The following is a 6,033-nucleotide window of genomic DNA, read 5'->3' as shown; positions in this document are numbered from 1 at the left end:
TCTTCAAGTTTGTGAATCTCACGTTTTGTCTTGCTGTACTCTGTCTTCTGTTAGGCATATCCAGTAAGCTCTTAATTTCAGGGGTTCTATTTCTCAGTTTTAGAATATTTAATTATTTTTCAAAACAGCTTCCACTTCTTTATTGACAATCTCTATTTTTTATCCACTTTGTCATATTTTCCACTTTTTCATATTCTTTAACATATGATCAATATTTTAAAGTTCTTGTCTACTAACTCCAATATGGGAATCATTGTGGTTCAGATGCTGTTGTCTATTTTTTCTCTTCATTACCAGTCATGCTTTCCTGCTTGTTTGTATGTCTAGTAATCTCCAATAAATGACATTGTTCAAATTGTAAATTATCCTGAAATGATGAATGTGTAGTGACATCTTATTGTAGTCTTAATTTAATATATGTGTATTTCATTAATAGACCTAACCCAGAAGATACTCTGCTTCCCTTAACTAATTTGGAAATTACACTGTTTTTATTGTTTTACTGGTTATCTTAGAGGTTATAAGCTATACAGTTCGCCCATTCAAGTCTAAAGTTAATCAACACATTTACTCCAAGACAATACAAAAACCTTTTAAAAATCTAATTACAGGGGCACCTGGGTGGCTCAGTGGGTTGATCTCTGCCTTCGGCTCTAGGTCATGATCTCAGGGTTCTGGGATCGAGCCCCGCATCAGGCTCTTTGCTCGACGGGGAGCCTGCTTCCTCCTCTCTCTCTCTCTGCCTGCCTCTCTGCCTACTGTGATCTCTATCTGTCAAATAAATAAATAAAGTCTTTAAAAAATAAAAATAAAAAAATAAAAATCTAATTACATTTACCCACCTCCTGACTTACTTATCATTTTTGTCATGTCTTTTAATTCTTTTTTAAAAAGATTTTTATTTATTTGAGAGAGCGAGAGAACACATGCATGAGCAGGGGGAGGACAGAGGGAGAGAGAGAGAGGCGGACTCCCGCTGCAAGGAACAAAATGCTGGGCTCCGTTCCAGGACTCTGGGATCATGACCTGAGTGAAAGGTGGACACTTAACCGACTGAGCCACCCAGGCGCCCCTCATGTATTTTAATTCCATAATGTTTTCTGTTTTAAACACCACAAGACATTATCATTGTTTTCTATAAACATGGTTCATTTAGATCTGCTACAGATTTACCATTTCATTACTCGTCATTCTTTCTTGCATTTTTTATCTCCTATCTGGGCTTTTTCTTTCTACCCAAAGCTTGCTGGTGGCATAATTTTTCAGTTTCTCTTTGTCTGAAAATGTCTTGATTTCATCTTCATTCATAAAATGATTTTCCCTAGGTATGGAATCCTAGACTGGTTGCTGTTTTCTTTTCATAGATCGAAGATGATCCTCCTGCTGTCTTCTCTCTTCCACTGTTGATCTCAAGAAGTCAGCTCTCAGTCTACCTTGATCCTTTGAAGACAGTCTCTCTTTTTTCTTCCTAGCAACTTATTCGATTTTATCTTTATCTTTGGCATCCTGCTACTTTACCATAACATGTGAGGTGTAAAAATGTTTTTGAATTAATAGATTTTTTTAAAGAGCAGTTTTAGGTTCACAGCAAAATTAAATGAAAGATACAGAGATTTCCTATGCGTCCCTTCCTTCTGCCACCACACACAGCCTCCTCTGCCATTAACATCCCCCTTGGATGTAGTGCATTTGTAACAATGAATCAACACTAACACATCATTATCAACCGAAGTCCATAGTTCACATTAGGGTTTCCTCTGTATTATCCATGTTGTGAGTTTTGACAACTGTATAATGACGTGTATACAGCATTATAGTATCATACAAAATAATTTCACTGCCCTAAAAATTCCGTGTGTTCCGCCCACACATCCTCCCCGCTCCGGCCCCCCCACCCCCCCGCCCCGCCGCCCGCCCCTGGCAACCACTGATCATTTCACTGTCTTTACGGTTTCGTCTTTGCAGAATGTCAAAGAGTTGGAATCGTACAGTAAATAGCCTTTCTAGGTGTAATTTTTAAAGAATTTATCCTGCTTGGGATTTGCTGGGCCTTTTGACCCTTACACCAAGTCCGGTGATCTCTACCCCCTGACAGCATCCTTACTGAGATTTGCTTTCCCCGTACATCATGAAGAAGTCAGGCCACATGGCCTCTGAGGGCCTCTTGGACTCAGACATTCTCAGACCAGGATGTCATGGGTTTTCAGACCTCTGGGATGCCACTCAACTTCCTCCCCACCTTCAGTTCCCGGATTCCCTCTGCCTCCACTGGACACCTGAGGCTAGTCATGGAGAATTCCCAAATCGGCCACCAGGGGGCAGTGGTGTGCAGAGAGTGCCCCGGTTCCGAGCTGAGTGACTTGGCAGAGCCAAGGGCTTCTTCTTGGAGGTCTTGGCTTCTCACTGTTGGAGTAAAGGGAAAATGATTAAGTGTGGGATTCAAAGACCCGTGTCCCTTCTGCTTCATTTCATTTATCAAACTCTGGCTGATGCACGGAGATAAGTCATACCCTGTCCTTACCCTTGAGGACCTCATGGTTCACTAAATCCTTCTCTACTTCTGGCGGATTTTCCCATCTCCCTGTCTTTGCTCCTGCTGGGCGCCTCCCCCATCACCACCATTACATTTCCCCTCCCTCTGAAGGCTCCGCTCAGAGGCCAGTTATTTCCTGGAGTGCCCCAAATACCCCCCATCAGAATCCCACCCCCTCCTCCCCTGTGCCCTTAGCCTCCTGTATCTGGATTCTTTTGTGGCCAGGTGCTTGTCTCACTCTCCAGACTGGAAAGTCTCCAGGCAGGGCTGGGTCCCCCTTAACTCTGGATCCTCTGTGTCAACCCTAGGAGGAGGAAGGGAAGTGGGAGGCTCTGCTGGCTGGGATTTCTGGCGCAGCTGACTGAGCCCAGCTCTTAGAAAACTCCAACATTGCCATTCCTTTCTCCACCCCAATCCCCACGCCCTTCGGGGTCCAGCTTTGTACTTGCTGCTGAGGAAATGACGAGAAAAGCTGCCAGTTCCGAGAAGCGGTGGATCAAAAAATGAAACCATAAAAGCATCAGAAGAAAACATAGGAGGGTTTTTGATTGACTTTACAGTTAGAAAGACCTTTCTAGGACTCAAAACCAGAAGCTCTACTGAAAAAGAACTATCAATGGCTTTTAAGCTTTTGAAGAAACCCTCAATCTTATTCATAAGAAGATAACCACATATTTAAAATGCACGTGGGTTCCGTTTTTCACCTATCAAACTGGCAGAAAGCTGAAAGTTGGATAACATCCTTTAGGTGACACTGGAAAAGAAGGCAAGCTCATCATCGCTGGGGGAGGGGAGATCTCTCAGTACAACCCCTGTGGGGGACAAAATGGCAATATCTATAAAAATTACAAATACATCTGTGTTAGGCAGAATTCTAAGGTGACTCTCATTGGCTTTCACGTTTGTGTGATCTCTTGCGACTTGGGTGGAACCTGTGGTTATGAGAAAATGGGAACTCAAAAATTATGTTTCATTATATGGCAAAGAGATTTTTGCAATTGTAAGGTCCTCTATCTATTGATTTTAAGGTAGAGATTACTTTGAGTGGGCTGGACCAGATCGGGGAGCCCTTCAAAGGCAGCGAATTTTCCCTGGCTGGTCTCAGAAGAAGTCAGAGACTTGAAGCCTGAGAAGAATTCATCGGGCCATTTTGTTGGGGGGGGGGCACATGGCAAAGAATGTAGATGTCACTCAGAGCTGAGGGAGACCCCCAGCTGATGGCCCCCCCAGAAACCCAGAGATCTTAGTTCCACGACCACCAGGAACCAAACTGCAAATGAGAGCAACGAGCTTGGAAACAGGTTTTCCTGTAGAGCCTCCAGAAGACGAGAACTAAGCCTTGCCAACCCCTTGATTTTACCCTTAGCAGAGCACGCCACCACACTGGGCTGGACTTCTGACCAACAGACTGTGAGCTAATAAACAGGGGTTGTTTTAAGCCGCCCAGTTTGCTTTAATTTGTCAGGCAGCCATAGAAAACTAACACAATGCCCACAAGCCCATAATCCATTTGGGGAGAATTATTCTGCACCTATGCCTGCATATGAAACAAAGTATCTATGGGATTATCGCAGCATTGTTGTTACACCGAAAACAAAAGCAAACCCCTAGAAGCAACTCAAATGTCCATCAAGAGGGAACTGGTGAAATGAATTGTTTCAGTCTCTACAGTAGCACATGTGCAGTGTTATGAAAGAATAAGAGGACTACTTGCTGATGGAATTCTCCCAGCTGCATGACAAGTTTAAAAAAAATGCCTTTTATGTAAAAAGGGTGTTATGAATATATACTTAGTTTTAGACTTGCAGTGACTCGGAAAGGTCCATGAGGTGTTAATAAAAATTGGGAGCCTACAGAGAGTGGGAGCAAGGAGTCAGAGTAGGGCAAATGAGGCTCATGGGTCACGGTGAGACTTTTTACTCCATGCTTTTTAAATATATATATATATATATATTTTTTTTTTAAGATTTTATTTATTCATTTGACAGAGAGAGATAGCAAGTAGGCGGGGGGAGGGGAGCAGGCTCCCCGCCGAGCAGAGACCCTGATGCAGGGCTTGATGCCAGGACCCCGAGACCATGACCCAAGCCGAAGGCAGAGGATCAACCCACTGAGCCACCCAGGCGCCCTTTAAATATATTTTTGAACACTGAACATGCATTAATGAATGAAAAAAAAACAAAACTAATAGTTTTCAAATGAATCAATGTAGGGGAGGGTGCCTGGGTGGTTCTAGCGTCTGACTCTTGGTTTCTGCTCAGGTCCCGATCTCAGGGTCATGAGATCAAGCCCCATGTTGGGCTCTGCACTCAGTGGGGCGTCTGCTTGAGATTTTTCCTCTCCCTCTCCTTCTGCTCCTCCCAGTCCCAAAATAGTAAATAAATCTCTTTTAAAAATCTAAAATGAAGGGCGCCTGGATGGCTCAGTGGGTTAAGCATCTGCTTTCAGCTCAGGTCATGATCCAGGGTTCTGGGATCGAGCCACGCATTGGGACCCTGGGATTGAGCCCCACCCCGCATCGGGTTCCCTGCTCAGCAGGGAGCCTGCTTCTCCCTCTTCTTCAGCCCCTCTGCCCCGCTCATGCTCGCTCTCTCGCTCTTGCTCTCTCTCCCTCTCTCGCTATCTCTCAAATAAATCAATAAAATCTTTAAAAATCTAAAATAAATCAATGGGGCACTGTCCTCCCAGCTTCTTTCTGGGTCTCAGGCTGCTCCCTCGCCTCACCCCTACAAGCTGATTCAGGGAAACGTCCTCCGTGGAACTCTTGAGCTCTGGCAGTTCCTCCTCATTCTCCCTTGTGCCTCAGGAGAACTAGCGACAAGAAATCAAACAGCTGTGACTGAGCAAGTCAACTCTCTGGAACTCAGTTTTCCCGACTGTGAAATGGGGATGATAGCTCAGAGCATTGGTGGGAGGTTCAATGTGATCATTCAAGTCCAGCGACCAGCCCTTAGAAGGCGCCCAGCCCAAGGCCGGTACTCACCGCATTCACACTGGCTGGAATGTAGGAAGGACCGCTTCCTGCAGACATAGTTAATGGAGCACACATTAGATGGAGAAGAAATGATGACGCCCTTCACTTCCCACCTGCGTACTGTGTGGTTATGGCCGGATTTCCTCCCCTTCGCTCTGAGAGGCCTCAGGATCCGGAGCCAGAGATCTGGTTTCTGCAGTTGCAGATGAGAGGAATGTACTTGGATGGCTCTCTCTTTGTAGGAGCGGAGAGCCCTCGGTGACCACGGAGCGCTCCCTCTCCTTCTCATTTCAGAAATGGGTTAGTGAGGCTCCAGATGGACTGGCAACTCGTTCAAAGTCACAGGGCATGTCAGAGGCAGAGCCAGACCCTGTCCTGAAGGCCCTTGACTCCCACCCAGGCCCTTGACCGCCACGCCTCTCCCTGCCCGAGCCCATTCGTGTCCCAGCAGCCATGTGGCGACATGAGAGGCACTCTCCCTGGGCCTCTCCTTGTCTTCTCTGTTTCTGGTTGATGCCACTGAAGG

At 45.4% G+C, this 6,033-nt stretch overlaps 1 long non-coding RNA gene across 1 annotated transcript; it reads right to left on the bottom strand.

Moving 5' to 3' along the window:
- Positions 1 to 2,060: 2,060 nt before the first annotated feature.
- LOC125098356 (uncharacterized) lies at positions 2,061 to 6,033 on the bottom strand. The gene is made up of 2 exons (XR_007126804.1): positions 5,517 to 6,033; positions 2,061 to 2,403 (listed from the first exon to the last, which is right to left on the bottom strand). It is a non-coding gene; the product is annotated as an uncharacterized LOC125098356 (long non-coding RNA).

The sequence above is a fragment of the Lutra lutra genome, chromosome 4, assembly GCF_902655055.1.
Source record: "Lutra lutra chromosome 4, mLutLut1.2, whole genome shotgun sequence".
Taxonomy (NCBI): Eukaryota; Metazoa; Chordata; class Mammalia; order Carnivora; family Mustelidae; genus Lutra; species Lutra lutra.
Note: the sequence above shows the minus strand (reverse complement) of the source record. Positions and strands in the feature narration are given on the sequence as shown.